The 16,885-nt window shown below is 42.3% G+C and overlaps 1 protein-coding gene across 1 annotated transcript in view; it reads left to right on the top strand.

The window, feature by feature from the left end:
- The window catches only part of LOC124605227, a 48,485-nt gene that overhangs the window by 16,787 nt on the left and 14,813 nt on the right, over window positions 1–16,885 (top strand). The window lies entirely within an intron of this gene.

Below are 16,885 nucleotides of genomic sequence, written 5' to 3'. Positions count from 1 at the left end.
TAAAATAAGGGAAAGGCAATTACCTACGGTCTAACAGATTGGTATGTGGAACATAGAAACACTTAAAAGCAACAACATTCATCCTAGCTTTTGAGCATTTACTCTTCTTCCAGCAGTAGTACACACAACCACACAGGCCATAAATTTACACACGGTAGACGTAGCCGTTTTTCGAATATTTCCCTGGCAGTGCCTGTAACCATTAGGATGAGGGCAGGATGATGATGTCAATGACTGTGATGAAAAAAACAAACGTTTTTGGGTTCACCCTGGATGGGAAGAAGGAATCTGGGGCCTGAAGATCCATTTATACAAAGGTGGCTGAAGGATTTGAAACATTCAAAACATTCAGAAGATTTATGATGACCCCTCGGGTACAACAATAGCACAACTTTCTCATTTGGAGCAAGAAATGGTTCTAATACAGCCCAGAGGAAATAGGAAGCAAACATGTTTGCTTGATTACTTCAAAGAACCCTGGGTACAGGTTGTTCAATTTGTGTCAGTTCATAGATTTTTGCGAAAGTCTGACTGAAGTTGTATTTTACAAGTTCATTATTAAAGTAATTATTTGTAGCTAATTCTTTTTTAATTTTTACTATTTACTGTCTTCTTATGTAGTATAACCTCAGTAAAATTTGACTCAACTTTTATAATCATCAATTAGAAGTCTTCACCTTTACAGTGTTTACCTCGATGCAGTGTTGAGAATTCGTGGTCCCTTGAAAAAAAATATCATAGAGAGATTTCACTGTAGTAATACTGGAAGAAAATGAAACAGGGCACAGTCGGCCATGCACAGTGGTAGCTAGGATGAAATATTTGCACCCACAACAATAGTAGAGAAAATTAGGTTGCCAGTTAAAAGCCTGAAGAATAATGGGGTCTCGGAGAACAATAACATTTCAGCAGAGATGACTGAAGGTGGTGGTGAACATCTGTCCACCAGCTGATCTTTGAAATATGAGAAAAAGAAGTGATGTCAGACCAGTGGAACTTGGCCATTATTTGCCCGATTTATAAGAAGAAGGAGAAAGCAGATTGTGAAAATTACTGTGGTATCGCCTTATTTGATGTTGTATACAAAGTCTTAGCCAAAGTCATTCCTGTGAGACTCATTCCATTTGCAGAAGAGATATTTGGAGACCATCAGTGTGATTTCTGACAGGGCAGATCAGTGACTGACTGTATATTTACTATAAGGCAAATAATGGAGAAGCACTATGAACATAATGTGGATGTACATCAGCTCATTGTAGGTTTCAAAAAGGCTTACAATAGCTTTAAAAGGAAGAAGCTATATCAGATTGTAATGGGTATGAAATTTCATTATAAACTAATGAGATTGGTACAATTGGTCCTCACCAGCATGAAATGCCAAGTGCAAATAGAAAGAAATTCTTCTAAAAATTTGAAGTTAACCAAGAGTTATGACAGGGGGATCTACTATCTGCACTACCTTTCAACATAGTGTTGGAGAAAGTGATGAGAAGGGGAAAGATCAATAACCCATGTGGTACTCTGTTTAACCATGTGAACCAAAACCGAGCATATCCCTATGATGATTGCATGTTGTCCAGAAAATTGAAAGAACTGGAACAAGTATTTGGCAGACTAGAAAAGAAAGCAGAAGAGTTGAGCATTTGAGTAGATGACATCAAAACTCAGTACTTCTTTGCTTCCAGGAAAAATGCTGCTGTTAAAGAGAAATACATCGAGTTGAACGGGACCAACTGTGAGAGATGAGAGAAAGTCTAGTGCTCAGAAGTGCCGATAATTGATAATAACAGCATAAGCGAAGAAATAAAAGGTGTGGATTGCTGTGTGAGATAGAGCTTACTGGCCCCCGATTAAGATTATTTAGTCACATAGACCGAGCAGAAAATTGAGGTGACTTTCTGTCAAGCAGTTATGAGGCAGGTTGTAAGATAGACTATGTGATCAAATGTATCTGGACACCTGACTAAAAATGACTTACAAGTTTGTGGAACCCTCCATCGGTAATTCTGGCATTCACTTTGTTGTTGGCCCACCCTTAGTCTTGATGACACCATCCACTCTTGCAGGCAAACGTCCAATCAGGTGCTGGAAGGTTTCTTGGGGAATGACAGCCCATTCTTCACCACAGAGCACTGCACTGAGAAGAGGTATCGATGGCAGTAGTAAGGCCTGGCGTGAAGTCAGTGCTCCAAAACATCCCATAGGTGTTCTATAGGATTCAGGTCAGGACTCTGTGCAGGCCAGTCCATTACAGGGATGTTATTGTCATGTAACCACTCTGCCATAGGCGGTGCATTATGAACAGGTGCTCGATCATGTCGAAAGATACAATCGCCATCCTTGAATTGCTCTTCAACAGTGGGAAGCAAGAAGGTGCTTAAAACGTCAATGTAGGCCTGTACTGTGATAGTGCCACTCAAAACAACAAGGGGTGCAAGTCCATTCCATGAAAAACACGTCCACACTATAACACCACGAGCTATAAATTTTACTGTTGCCACTACACACGCTGGTAGATGACGTTCACTGGGCATTCGCCATACCCACACCCTGCCATCGGATCGCCACATTGCATACCGTGATTTGTCACTCCACACAATGTTTTTCCAATGTTCAATCGTCCATTGTATGTTTATGCTCCTTACACCGAGCAAGGTGTTGTTTGCCATTTACCAGTGTGATGTGCGGCTTATCACCATGAATTCCAAGTTTTCTCACCTCCTGCCTAACTGTCATAGTACTTGCAGTGGATCATAATGCAGTTGGGAATTCCTGTGTGATGGTTTGGATAGATATCTGCCTATTACACATTACGACCCTCTTCAACTGTCAGCAGTCTTTGTCAGTCAACAGACGAGGTCAGCCTGTACGCTTTTGTGCTGTATGTGTCCCTTCACTTTTCCACTCTACTGTTGTTGTTGTGCTCTTCAGTCCAGAGACTGGTTTTATGCAGCTCTCCATGCTACTCTATCCTGTGCAACCTTCTTCATCTCCCAGTACTTACTGCAACCTACATCCTTCTGAATCTGCTTAGTATATTCATCTCTTGGTCTCCCTCTACAATTTTTACCCTCCACGCTGCCCTCCAGTACTAAATTGGTGATCCCTTGATGTCTCAGAATATGCCCTACCAACCGATCCCTTCTTCTAGTCAAGTTGTGCCACAGACTCCTCTTATCTCCAATTCTATTCAACACCTCCTCATTAGTTATGCGATCTACCCATCTAATCTTCAGCATACTTCTGTAGCACCACATTTCGAAAGCTTCTATTCTCTTCTTGTCGAAACTATTTATCGTCCACATTTCACTTCCATACAAGGCTACACTCCGTACAAATACTTGCAGAAACTACTTCCTGACGCTTAAATCTATACTCGATGTTAACAAATTCCTCTTCTTCAGAAACGCTTTCCTTGCCATTGCCAGTCTACATTTTATATCCTCTCTACTTCAACCATCATCAGTAACTCATTTGCTACTTTAAGTGTCTCATTTCCTAATCTCATTCCCACAGCATCACCTGATTTAATTCGACTACATTCCATTATCCTCGTTTTGCTTTTGTTGGTGTTCATCTTATATCCTGCTTTCAAGACACTGTCCATTCCGTTCAACTGCTCTTCCAGGTCCTTTGCTGTCTCTCACAGAATTACAATGTCATCGGCGAACCTCAAACGTTTTATTTCTTCTCCATGGATTTTAATACCTACTCCGAATTTTTCTTTTGTTTCCTTCACTGCTTGCTCAATATACAGATTGAATAACATTGGGGAGAGGCTACAATCCTGTCTCACTCCCTTCCCAACCACTGCTCCCCTTTCATGCCCCTCAACTCTTATAACTGCCATTTGGTTTCTATACAAATTGTAAATAGCCTTTCGCTCCCTATATTTTACCCCTGCCAGCTTCAGAACTTGAAAGAGAGTATTCCAGTCAACGTTGTCAAAAGCTCTCTCTTAGTCTACAAATGCTAGAAACGTAGGTTTGCCTTTTGTTAATCTGTTTTCTAAGATAAGTCACAGGGTCAGTATTGCCTCACGTGTTCCAACATTTCTATGGAATCCAAACTGATCTTCCCCAAGGTTGGCTTCTACCAGTTTTTCCATTCGTCTGTAAAGAATTCGTGTTAGTATTTTGCAGCCGGGGCTCATTAAGCGTGTAGTTCAGTAATTTTCACATCTGTCAACACCTGCTTTCTATGGGATTGGAATTATTATATTCTTCTTGAAGTCTGAGGGTATTTCGCCTGTCTCATAGATCATGCTCACTAGATGGTAGAGTTTTATGTGGCCTGGCTCTCCCAAGGCTGTCAGTATTTCTAATGGAATGTTGTCTATTCCTGGGACCTTATTTCGACTGAGGTCTTTCAGTGCTCTGTCAAACTCTTCACGCATTATCGTATCTCCTATTTCATCTTCATCTACATTCTCTTCCATTTATATAATATAGTCCTCAAGAACATTGCCCTTGTATATATCCTCTATATACTCTTTCCACCTTTATGCTTTCCCTTCTTTGCTTAGAACTGCATTTCCATCTGAGCTCTTGATATTCATGCAAGTGCTTCCCTTTTCTCGAAAGGTGTCTTTAATTTTCGTGTAGACAGTATCTATCTTACCGCTAGTGATATGCACCTCTACATCCTTACATTTGTCCACTAGCCATCCCTGCTTAGCCATTTTGCACTTCCTGTCGATCTCATTTTTGAGACGTTTCTATTCCTTTTTGCGTGCATCATTTACTGCATATTTATATTTTCTCCTTTCATCAATTAAATTTAATATCTCTTCTGTTACCCAAGGATTTCTACTAGCCCTCGTCTTTTTACCTACTTGATCCTCTGCTACCTTCACTATTTCATCTCTCAAACCTACCCATTCTTATTCTACTGTATTTCTTTCCCCCATTCTTGTCAGTTGTTCCCTTATATTTTCCCTGAGGCTCTCTACATCCTCTGGTTCTTTCAGTTTATCCAGGGAAATAGAGGGTCTTTCAAAAAAAAAGTAAAGAATGTTTTGATCTGAGAGCTGCACAATTCTACCCCCAATCCCGCCACTGTGTCTTACACCTTCATTGTCTTCAGTGCCAGTATGACACAAACAGCATGTGTCATTTACTGTTTATTTGTATGATTTTTAAACGTGTGACAAAATTAATGATCCCACCAAGTGAGAGTGTAGAGTGTTTTTCTGTATGGCTGTGAAAGCTGGGAATTGAAGGCGAGAGAGACAGAATATAATAAATTTAAGAATATAATTAACTTTCTTGAGAATGAGAAGCTTATGTACACGGATCAGCACAGTTTCGCTTGTGTGAGTCAGCTTGCCCTTTTCCCACGTGACATGCTGAGAATTATGGATGGTGGGCAACATGCAGATTTCCAGAAAGAATTTGACACGCTACCCCCTTGCAGGCTGTTAACAAAAGTACGAGCATATGGAATGAGTTCACAGATATGTGAGTGGCTCGAAGACTTCTTAAATAATAGAACCTAGTATGTTGTCCTCGACGGTGAGTGTTTGCCAGAGACAAGTGTTTCTCCAGGAGTGCCCCAGTGAAGTGTGACAGTAGCGCTCTTGTTCTCTGTATACGTAAATGATTTCGTGGACAGGGTGGGTGGCAATCTGCAGTTGTTTGCAGGTGTCAAAGTTCAGTGACTGTATGAAGATGCAAGATGACTTAGACAAAATTTAGTTGGTGTGATGAATAGCAGCTAGCCCAAAATGTGGAAAAATGTAAGTTAATGTGGATGAGTAGGAAGATCAAACCTGTAATGTTCAGATACAGTATTACTAGTGTTGTGTTTGACACAGTCAAGTCATTTAAATATCTGGGATTAACGTTGCAAAGTGATACGAGGTGGAACGAGTGTGTGATCACTGTGGCAGGGAAGCTGAATGGTCGACTTCAGTTTATTGGGAGAATTTTAGGAAAGAGTGGTTCACCTGTAAAGGAGACTGCATATAGGAAGCTAGTACTACTCGAGTGTTTGGGATCTGTATCAGGCCGGATTGAAGGAAGACGTCGAAGCAGTTTAGAGGTGGGCTGCTAGGTTCGTTACCAGTAGGTTCGAACTGTACGTGAATGTTATGGAGATGTTTCAGGAACTCAAAGGGGAATCTCTGGAGGAAAGGTGAAGTTATTTTCGAGAAACACTATTGAGAAGATGTAGAGAACCCACATTTGAAGCAGGGTGCCAAACGATTCTACTGTCAGTAATATACTCTGTGTGATGGGCCGTGAAGATAAGATAGAGAAATTAGGGCTCATATGGAGGCACGTAGATAATCATTTTTCCCTTGCTCTATTTGCGAATAGAGCAGAAACAGAAATGACAAGTATTGGTACAGAACACCCCCTGCCACACACCATATGACGACTTGCAGAATATCTATGTGGATGTAGATCTAGATGTAGAGAGAGAGAGAGAGAGAGAGAGAGAGTGTGTGTGTGTGTGTGTGTGTGTGTGTGTGTGTGTGTGTGTGTGTGAGGGAGATTTGAAGAATTTGAGATGTGAGGTTGAAAGAAGAATGGAGAAAACAACATGAGTGGGTAAAGTGAGGAGTAATGGGGTAGTGAAAAGCATAAAGAAGCAAAGAAATCTCCTAAACTTCATTAAGAAAAGGGGAACAGATTTAGCGGAACACATAAAATGAGTAAAAGGATTTCTGACAACAGCTCTTGAAGGTTCAGTGAGAGCACAGAAGAAAGTGGGAAGGAGTAGAATAAAAATGTAGGATGAAGTCAAAAGAGGAAGATTCCAGCGCAGGAAGCAGTTGACCTATGGAAAATGGTGTCAGCAAGTAGGCAATAGTCACAGCACCTTGTAATGATCATGAAGTGTGAGGTTCTTAGCATAATGTGGTTTCTGAATGCCAAAAAGTCTGCTGTATTGAAATTTAGAAACACATAACAAAACATTATGGAAGTGTGTTGAATGAAGTTTTAGTTCAAAAATTGTGCATCACATTTAGTGGCAGACAGAGGAAAATTTATGATGAAGAACGATCAGCCAGACTGGCAGTTGCTACTGACAAACCCAGGAAAAAAATTCGATGCCATAAACGTTCCACTTTTGATGGACTGAACTTGTACTTTCCTGAAATTTCATGAACAGTTTTTTCAAATTGATTCTGGTGATTTGGGCTATAGAAAGTGTGTACCACATGGATTTTATCAAACTGATTCTGGTGATTTCGGCTATAGAAAGTGTGTACCAGGTGGTATTCTTGACATTTGGCAGCAACATTCCTCACACAGCACAACAAGTATGGTGGGGATTTTTGTAACTGCATTGTCACTGGTTGCAAGACGTGGGTTCCATGTAAAAGTACAGAAACAAAGTGCGTGTCATTCAAATGGCACCATTCGTGATTTACATCAAAACAAAAAAAAATCAACAAATTCTGATCACAAGAAAGGCTACAGCCACAGTGTTTAGGGATTGAATGGGCATTCTGCTCGTTGGCTGTAGGGTTAAAGGAGAGACCAAAAATGCTGCAGCCTGCCGTCACACCCTTCGGAGACTGTGCCAGGCAAATCAAAACTGATGCATGGGTTGTTTTCCGGCAGCACTGTGGTTCTTCAAGATAATGTTCAGCCGCATTCTGCTGCGTCGCCATGGCAGTTTATGTGGAAAGCTTTTGAACAGCGACGTCATAGCCCAGATCTGGTCATGAAATGATTATGATATTTTTCACAAAATGAAGAACTTTTTGAGCTGAGAGCACAATGGTAATGACAACAAACTGAAAGAGGTCAGTAGTGACTGGCTCAACAACTTGATGGCAAATGAGTCTGTGACAGGTATTTAAATTTCAGTGGCAGCTACATAGAAAAGTAGCTCAGCTACCAAAATATGTTGTAAAATAAGTTTTCTTCAATTATCTTCAATGAAAAGTGCTGGAGAACCAAAAACCAAATATTTTTTTCCTCGACTCTCGTATTTGGTACTATTCGAGAGTGTACTTGTTCAAATGTCTTATTAGAACACAGCTGGTGACGTGTTTGACAACCGCCAATATTTCAATAGGCACACACCCCACCGTTTGAGAGCCACATATGCAATGAGAGATGAGAGTGTGCTGTGCAAGGAAGTTTAAAACCTCGGTATGCTGGTCGAAAAGGACACACACACACACACACACACACACACACACACACACACACACACACAGAGAGAGAGAGAGAGAGAGAGAGAGAGAGAGAGAGAGAGAGAGAGAGTAAATACTAGCTCCACTGCACAACCAAAGATGATGAACACCGGAAGTTATTGATTGTGAATATTAATTATCAGCAGGAGAGGAAGCAACATTAACTCTGTCTCTCTGTTGTTTCAGGAGAGAGAGAGAGAGAGAGAGAGAGAGAGAGAGAGGGAGAGAGCTGGATTTTAAATGGAATTTAAGCAAAAACTTCCATTTCTAGAGACGTCACCATTTAGTATTTGCTATTGATAACTTTTGACATCTATCATCACAGTGTTTGTCTGAATGTGACCTGCATATTGAGGTTTTAAACTTCCTCACACAATGCTGCCCTATTGCATTTGTGCTGCGAAAATGAAGGGCTGTTCACCTGGCTACGTGTCATTGGTTGCCTAAAACATCTCCTGACTGTGCTCCCTCAAGTTGTTTGAATATCTTATACATCAGCAGAAATTCAAGTTTCACAAGTTTGTGATTGGCTTTGATACGACCTAAGTGAACATTTGCGTGTGCCAGCAGAGAGTGCCATTCTAAGTGCACCGTACACAAAGTTACTCACCCCATAAAGACATCACATTAACACCTTCACAGTGGCTGAGAGTCCAGACGCTGTTTCAGGTATGCCAAACCCAGCCGGAGCCACTCGTCAAAGCTCAGATCATCTAGAGCTACGCCGGCACGGTAGCTCAGCGTGTTCGGCCAGAGGGTTAGCTGCCCTCTGTAATAAAAAACTGAGTTAATCGATCAACAACGAACTTCAATGGACGTCTTACGACGTCCGCCCCGAGCAAATGCAACGAACAAAATGAGATTAAAAAAAAAAAAAAAAAAAAGAAAGAAAAGAAAAAAAACAAAGAGCTACAAAAAATGTGGGGATATCGATTGCTACTTCCCATCACTATTTGAGATAGTCCTACATATTTTTCAGTTGAAACTTCTGGGCTGAGAGGCCGTGGTCGATGTATAAAATTCCCACCTGACGTTTCGTCTCCATCTGCGGGAGACATCTTCTGAGGTCGACCGGCTACTGCCACTGATGCACCATGTACTCTCGCATTTATAGAGCGCATAGAGGGCACCACCATTCGTCACGTGATGCCGACGGTATGCCTATCTTTGGGAGGCGTCATCATTCTCGATTAAGAGTAATTGATTGTCATTCTGCTGGCGCAACGTCGACATCCATATTTTGTCCAACTTTAAAACTTCCTCTTTTCTATTAAAGTTGTTATGGTGTTTGTGAATTTCTATTGCTTCTCTACACATGCGAGCATGATAATGGGATGTTCGTGCTAGAACGCTTGTCTCATTAAATTTAATTTCGTGATTCCCATCTCGAAAAACATGCTCAGCTACTGCCGATTTTTCGATGTGTCCTAAGCGACAGTTACTTCTATGTTCGGCTAAGCGGGTGTTTACACTTTTTTTCGTTGTTGAAATATATACTTGTCCACAACTGCATGGAATTTTGTATACCCCAGGTGTTGCTAGGGGATGTCGGGCGTCTTTTGCAGTTCTTAAATATTCCTTAAACTTCATGGTGGGCCACGGACCGTATCGAGAAAGTTCTGGCCAAGTATGGGTTCGAAACAATCTTCAGACCCACCAGCAGAATGACAATCAATTACTCTTAATCGAGAATGATGATGCCTTCCAAAGATAGGCATACCGTCGGCATCACGTGACGAACGGTGGTGCCCTCTATAAATGCGAGAGTACATGGTGCCTCAGTGGCAGTAGCCGGTCGACCTCAGAAGATGTCTCCCGCAGATGGAGACGAAACGTCAGGTGGAAATTTTATACATCGACCACAGCCTCTCAGCCAGGAAGTTTCAACTGAAGACAACACCGGCTGTGAAAGCCTACATTGTATGAGTCCCACATATTCTGCAATGGGATTTATACTGGCTGATATAGAGGAGAAGTCAAGGTGTGGCAGGGCTATTGAATGTTCATGAAACTAGGTATGTATGCTTACAGCCCTGTGAACATGGCTGTTGTCATCTCAAATGACAGGAGTGTCCACAGCATACTGATCAGGAACATACACAGAAGGAAAACGTTTGGTTACTGAGAATGTGGAAATAAACACTGTTAATGTTCACAGTAACCTCAACAAAAGTGCTCAAGTCACGGTACATACTGCAGATTAAACACGTCATTGGGTCACCAGTACACTCGATACCTCGTGTCGTACAAAAATGAGCAGTATCACGACCCACTGGACCAAACCATACAACTCCAACTGGGTACTGTCCAGTCCGTGTCATTTGGCTCGTCGAATGTGTGCAGCTCGTGATTGCTCCACCTCTTGCTCACGATCAGATGGAAGGTGTCAGTGTAAAACTATTGTTTAGGTAGTTGGGCTGCAGAGAATTTTCCACTGTGTTCGTGCCGGTTTCACGAGTGTGCAGAGTCGGAGCGAGCCAAGCTAGCACAGAATGTCACCAGGGTGCGATAGCGGTCAGGTGTCGCCACCTGTAGTGTAGGCGTCACTCGTGCTTTGCGTCGTGGCTCGGCTGTGTCTCAGAAGGCAGAGAATGAGACGGGCCACCCAGAATGACGACGTCCAGACGGACGGTTGAAAGGAGCTGAAGAAAGGTGTCATTCTCTTCTGATCTGTTCTGAGATTCCTTTTGGATATGTTTTTCTGATTAACAAGAGATGCAATTATAAGCTCCCGTCTCCTTGGAGATTATATGGCTTAACTAATGATTATTATGTTACATTCCTCTTGTTTTAATTGACCGTGTATATCGAGATTTCGTTCATTGTTACATGCAGTGGTGTGGTACTAACTGATGGAGACGCATTAAGAACTGCTAAAATTTAATTTTTTTCCCTTATCACACTGCACAAACATAAACACACTATTAATCAAACTGTGCCACTACTATTAAACACAGAGATAAATCCTTCGCTACGCAACCGCCTTCGGCTCACGCAGCCTACACCGTCCACAGCCTCTCAACAACTGCCTCTACTTAGCGACTCTCTGCGCCACTGGGCATTGTCGCCCACCAAAGAACAACCACTTACAGATACTACACACCACTACCCTCACACTGTGTTGTAATTGTTAGAAAGAACAACCGAAAACATAATGGTTCTTCAAAGAGTTGTTACATCATTTAGTAGTGTAAATACTACAAAGCTCTCTTCCCGCCCTCGGTATTTTGTAGACGGAGAAGAAGTCAGACTGCAATATTTGGCATTGTGTAGCAGGTCCTGTGCACCGAGAAAATTTGAGAAAGGCAACTGTGTGAGAAGACAATCGAGGTAAAAGTCATCGAGAATAATACTCGGATGCAGACCGCTCGTGAAGTTGTCGACTCAATTACAGTGCGTAACTCGAGCTGCAACTTTGAGCTTTACGTGCAGCTCTGAATGACAGCCTTCTGTGAGGCACCAAACACCGTACGTTCGTTACGTGCAGTTCTCTTTACAATGTTCATCTCGAAAATGCAGCAGCTCTTGTCAGGGAAAATTTGAGAAAGGCAACTGTGTGAGAAGACAATCGAGGTAAAAGTCATCGAGAATAATACTCGGATGCAGACCGCTCGTGAAGTTGTCGACTCAATTACAGTGCGTAACTCGAGCTGCAACTTTGAGCTTTACGTGCAGCTCTGAATGACAGCCTTCTGTGAGGCACCAAACACCGTACGTTCGTTACGTGCAGTTCTCTTTACAATGTTCATCTCGAAAATGCAGCAGTTCTTGTCAGGTACGAAATTATCGTCGAAAAGGCGCGACACTCGTCTCCCTGTCAGTTAGAATCTCGTTAGGACCTCTATTCTATAATGCTGTGAGTTGTGCAGTAGCCTCTGTAGGCACAGCAGACGCTCTGTGTCGATACCCCAATAAATGCGGCAACTTCACTGACGGTGTGGTCACGGGCACCTGCAGACGAGACACCTCCTCTGCGCCACTCTGCCACGTCTCCTGCTCAGCACACCTTACTGCACCGCCTCGTGACCGCTCACTACCACTTCCACACGTGTGCAGCGCTCCAGAGCGATCTGTGTACCGTTGATGTTGTTGTTCTTGTTGTGGTCTTCAGTCCTGAGACTGGTTTGATGCAGCTCTCCATGCTACTCTATCCCGTACAAGCTGCTCCATCTCCCAGTAACTACTGCAACCTACATCCTTCTGAATCTGCTTAGTGTATTCTTCTCTTGGTCTCCCTCTACGATTTTTACCCTCCACGCTGCCCTCCAATACTAAATTGGTGATCCCTTGATGCCTCAGAACATGTCCTACCAACCGATCCCTTCTTCTAGTCGAGTTGTGGCACAAATTTCTCTTCTCCCCAATCCTATTCAATACCTCCTCATTAGTTATGTGATCTACCCACCTAATCTTCACCATTCTTCTGTAGCACCACATTCTCTTCTTGGCCAAACTATTTATCGTCCATGTTTCACTTCCATACATGGCTACACTCCATACAAATACTTTCAGAAACGACTTCCTCACACTCAAATCTATACTCGATGTTAACAAATTTCTCTGCTTCAGACACGCTTTCCTTGCCATTGCCAGTTTACATTTTATATCTTCTCTACTGCGACCATCATCAGTTATTTTGCTTCCCAAATAGCAAAACTGCTTTACTACTTTAAGGGTCTTATTTCCTAATCTAAGTCCCTCAGCATCACCCGACTTAATTCGACTACATTCCACTATCCTCGTTTTGCTTTTGTTGATGTTCATCTTATATCCTCCTTTCAAGACACTATCCATTCCGTTCAACTGCTCTTCCAAGTCCTTTGCTGTCTCTGACAGAATTACAATGTCATCGGCGAACCTCAAAGTTTTTATTTCTTCTCCATGGGTTGTAATACCTACTCCGAATTTTTCTTTTGTTTCCTTCACTGTTTGCTCAATATACAGATTGAATAACATTGGGGAGAGGCTACAATCATGTCTCACTCCCTTCCCAACCACTGCTTCCCTTTCGTGTCCCTCAACTCCTATAACTGCCATCTGGTTTCTGTACAAATTGTAAATAGCCATTCGCTCCCTGTATTTTACCCCTGCCACCTTCAGAATTTGAAAGAGAGTATTCCAGTCAACATTGTCCAAAGCTTTCTCTAAGTCTACAAATGCTAGAAACGTAGGTTTGACGTTCCTTAATCTAGCTTCTAAGATAAGTCGTAGGGTCAGTATTGCCTCACGTGTTCCAATATTTCTACGGAATCCAAACTGATCCTCCCCGAGGTCGGCTTCTACTAGTTTTTCCATTCGTCTGTAAAGAATTCGCGTTAGTATTTTGCAGCCGTGACTTATTAAACTGATTGTTCGGTAATTTTCACATATGTCAACACCTGCTTTCTTTGGGATTGGAATTATTATATTCTTCTTGAAGTCTGAGGGTATTTCGCCTGTCTCATATATCTTGCTCACCAGATGGTAGAGTTTTGTCAGGACTGGCTCTCCCAAGGCTGTCAGTAATTTTAATGGAATGTTGTCCACTCCCGGGGCCTTGTTTCGACACAGGTCTTTCAGTGCTCTGTCAAACTCTTCACGCAGTATCATATCTCCTATTTCATCTTCTTCTACACTCTCTTCCATTTCTATAATATTGTCCTCAAGAACATCGCCCTTGTATAGACCCTCTATATACTCCTTCCACCTTTCTGCTTTCCCTTCTTTGCTTAGAACTGGGTTTCCATCTGAGCTCTTGATATTCATACAAGTGGTTCTCTTTTCTCCAAAGGTCTCTTTAATTTTCCTGTAGGCAGTGTCTATCTTACCCCTGGTGAGATAAGCCTCTACCTCCTTACATTTGTCCTCTAGCCATCCCTGTGTACCGTGTTTACTCGAATCTAAGCCACACTTTTTTTCCGGTTTTTGTAATCCAAAAATCCGCCTGCGGCTTAGAATCGAGTGCAAAGTAAGCGGAAGTTCTGAAAAATGTTCATAGGTGCCGCCACAACTAACTTCTGCCGTCGAATATATGTAGTGCTACACAGGCTTGCTTTGCAGGCACAAAGATAAATACTTGTGCCAAAACCTCTGCGTCAGTAAATAAATAAAAAAAAAAAAAAAAATGGAAGATGAGCTTTTTCCTCCGCCCCGAGTTTCGACCACTGCATTTTCATACATTATCCAACGAAGTAAATACAAATACCGTATTGTTCATCTTCGTATCTAGCAGCATTTCAATGTACTATGAAAATCCGACTGGTAAGACTGTTTGGGGTTTTTGTCAATATGGCCAACTGTACATTCTGAATTTTTACCTACCTGTGAGAAGAGATGGTTGCTAATAGGAAATTTTATGAATTGTGAATCACATGCGGTATTCTCTTCACCACAATATAATAATACGAATATAAACATTTTGCCATGTATTCTTTCGTGTTTGCTGCTATCTCATTTAAATCCTGTCTGCGTAATAAACTACGAAACTAGAGTGAGACAACAGCAAACGCGGAAGAATGTACATATCATGTCATGTTTATATTCGTATTAAATGGTTCAAATGGCTGTGAGCACTATGGGACTTAACATCTGTGGTCATCAGTCCCCTAGAACTTAGAACTACTTAAACCTAACTAACCTAAGGACATCACACACATCCATGCCCGAGGCATGGCGACTGTAGCAGTTGCGCGGTTCCGGACTGAGCGCCTAGAACCGCTAGACCTATTCGTATTATTCTTATGCCTATTAGTGATACAGTCAGAAATGAAGCACGGCAATTGACTAGATTTTTAAATCTAAGATGACTCTAATTTCTGTGCAGAATGTAATGTACTAAAGAGGCGTCTGCAAAGATTTTCAAACGGAGAAAAATTTTCGCTAAACTCTCGTTCAGAACATATTCCCCCGCCCCCTTCCCCTCCCCCCCCCCCTCCCCCCGCTGCCATTGTAAGCGGCGGTAGCGCGCACATAAGCAAGCCATGCCGCGAGCGGCGACAGGCCGTAAACACTCACTAACATAATGCCACAAACAATGCGTGACACAGTACAGTAATGCATTTTCCGCTCAGAGTGACGTAAACACCTATAACAAAGAGAACGGCACTTACGAGATCAAAGAAATATAAGCAATCAATTCAAACCAGACGAAGCACGTGAAAAAGGAAGGGTACCCGTATAAATACCGACGGAGCGCCTGACGCATAGCAATGGCTACCTGGTAAAGCTTAATTGCTAAGCTTACGACTCGAACCAAACTACTGTAGCTGTATCGTCATTCATTCGACCTAAATTGTGTCTCGTATTAAAATGAACCAACTTTGTTTCGATTTGGAGGTGCGGCCTAAAACTTTTCTCTCCCCTTGAATTTCGAGTCTCAAATTTCAGGTGCGGCTTAGATTCGGGAAAAATTTTTTTTCTTGCTTTCGAGTCTCATTTTTCAGGTGCGGCTTCGATTCAAGTGCGGCTTACAAGGGGAAGGCCTCAGACACGGCCAACCGATTCGGCTCAAATTTGGCAGGTCGCTTGTGTACAACCTAAAACGAAGGAATCTAAGTTATTTTGGGTCAACACCCCCGCGTTTTTGAGAAAATCGCCCCTAAAAGTTGTGAAGAGCAATCGACTCGAAATTGGAGGGATCGATAGATAATTGTAAATAGAACATTTTTCATCATCGAGTATGGGGTCCGTAAACGCAAACTTTTCCAGAAATCGAGGAAAGAAACTTTTATAACTGCCGCTTCTGTGCCCACGTGGTAAACGCTATTCGGCGACAGCGCTGATAGCGCACCGGCCAAGGTAACTGGCTGGGTCTCGAAGAACCCGGGTTCGAATCTCGAAAAAATATGACACAACAAACAATAACTAGTTACTACAGCATAAACAGACGAGCTAATTACCACAAACTACAGACAATACTCGTCATATGTTACTTACGGAAGGACTGTATTCATTCACAAATCGTATTTCATTCGGCGCATTAACGATGGAAAAATCACTACATGTATCGGCGAGGTTCGCGGCAGCCTATGACGGAAAACAACTCTTTCCGATTGACTTCTATAAGGCTCGTGCTGCACACCTTCACTCTTCCAGGTTCTCAACTATGATATGACGAAGAGGCAACCGGGACAACAAAACTCTCCGCGCGTACATTATGTCCCGTGCCTCGCTGTAAACAAGCGTCGCACGGTTGGCTGTCTGTGATCCCTCGTGAGGAATTCGCAGCACTCTTGCTCCTATTTGTTTTCATGTGACGAGGCTTAAAAGTTTAATACTTTACTAACTCACGGCGTTTGGGAAATTAGTTTGCTTACCTTATTATTATCATTCGTTATTGATTTACTTACCTTATTAACCGTCCTATCCTTATCAATTGAGATATGGAAAAATACAAATGAAAATAATAACATCCGCTAGGTTTCTTCGAGATTCGAACCCGGGTTCTCCCATTCCGAGCCAGTTACCTTTGTGCTATCGGCGCTGCCGGCGGAAAGCGTTTTGCATGTCGGTACAGAAGTGGCAGTTGTAAAAGTTTCTTACCCCCATTTCTGGAAAAGTATGCGTTTTCGGACCTCATACCTGATGATGAAAAATGTAATTACAATTATCTATCGATCCCGCCAATTTTGAGTTGATTGCTCGCCATAACCTTTAGGGGTGATTTTCTCAAATACGAGGGGGTGTTGACCCAAAATATCTTAGATTCCTTCGTTTTGGGTTGTACACAAGCGACCTGCCAAATTTGAGCCG

This window comes from Schistocerca americana, chromosome 3, assembly GCF_021461395.2.
Source record: "Schistocerca americana isolate TAMUIC-IGC-003095 chromosome 3, iqSchAmer2.1, whole genome shotgun sequence".
Classification (NCBI taxonomy): domain Eukaryota; kingdom Metazoa; phylum Arthropoda; class Insecta; order Orthoptera; family Acrididae; genus Schistocerca; species Schistocerca americana.
This window is presented reverse-complemented; position numbering and strand designations above follow the sequence as displayed.